This window comes from Tupaia chinensis, unplaced genomic scaffold (assembly GCF_000334495.1).
Source record: "Tupaia chinensis unplaced genomic scaffold, TupChi_1.0 Scaffold000350_1, whole genome shotgun sequence".
Lineage (NCBI taxonomy): Eukaryota > Metazoa > Chordata > Mammalia > Scandentia > Tupaiidae > Tupaia > Tupaia belangeri.
Window position 1 is genome coordinate 5,785,866 of NW_006159844.1, and position 1,027 is coordinate 5,786,892.

At 43.6% G+C, this 1,027-nt stretch overlaps 1 pseudogene; it reads right to left on the bottom strand.

Annotated features, from left to right (window-relative positions):
- Positions 1 to 784, bottom strand: part of LOC106735275 (60 kDa heat shock protein, mitochondrial pseudogene) — a 1,761-nt pseudogene extending 977 nt beyond the window's left edge.
- Between the last annotated feature and the right edge of the window lie 243 nt (positions 785 to 1,027).

Below are 1,027 nucleotides of genomic sequence, written 5' to 3' on the forward strand. Positions count from 1 at the left end.
GGATGGCCACGTCACCATCCCTTCTCCTCCATTCTCCTCTCGGGATCTTGGGCACGCACGCACACGTGCCCGGCATGAGTTTAAGCCACCGGGTCTGAGACGCGAACCACAGTCGACTACATGGGAGTCCAGTGACATAGCCATTACGCTAACTGCTGGTCCCTCATTTAGTGTTTTTTCATCCTTTATTGTGATGACACCCTTCCTTCCAACCTTTTTCATCACATCAGAAATGACATTAATAATTTCTTTGTCTCAATTTGAAGAAATTGTAGCAACCTGAGCAATTTCTTCAGAGATTGTCACAGGTTTAGACTGCTTCCTAAGTTCAACAATTACAGATCAATGACTAACATCACACCTCTCCTGATTTCTGCTGGATCAGCACCTTTGCTAATCTTTGTGAAGCCTTCCTAGATAGTAGAGGATGCCAGTACGGCAGTAGGGTGGTACCATCCCCAGCCTCTTAGTTTGTGTTATTGGCAACATCTTGAACAAGTTTATCTCAGATATTTTTATATTTATCCTTTAAGTCCATTGATTTTGCAACAGCTATACTATCTTTTGTTATTTTGGGACTCCCCTAACTCTATTCAACAATTACTGTTCTTCTCTTTGGGCCCAGTATAATGGCTACAGCATTAACTAAAAGGTCTACACTTTGAAGCATTAAGGCTCCGACATCCATACGAAATTTTACAGCTTTGGCATAAGCCCAAGTGAGAGGAGTCAGTACCCTGGACACTGGCCTCATCTGGCAAAGGACTATGGGTAACTGAACCATTTCAAGTGTCAGCAGGGTGTGTCCATGACTAGGCAGTCCAATGGTAGCGAGTGAGGGCATGTGTTTTCTTTTTTTTTTTTTTTTTTTGAGAGAGATTTTTGCTATAGGATGTGTGTGGTTGTTGGAGAGAGAGAGATGGAGATAGAGAAATAGAAATCCTCCCGGGAGGTACCCATACTGCAGTCCCTCCTCCTCCATTCTCCTCTCAGTATTTAGGACACACACACACACACACACACACAC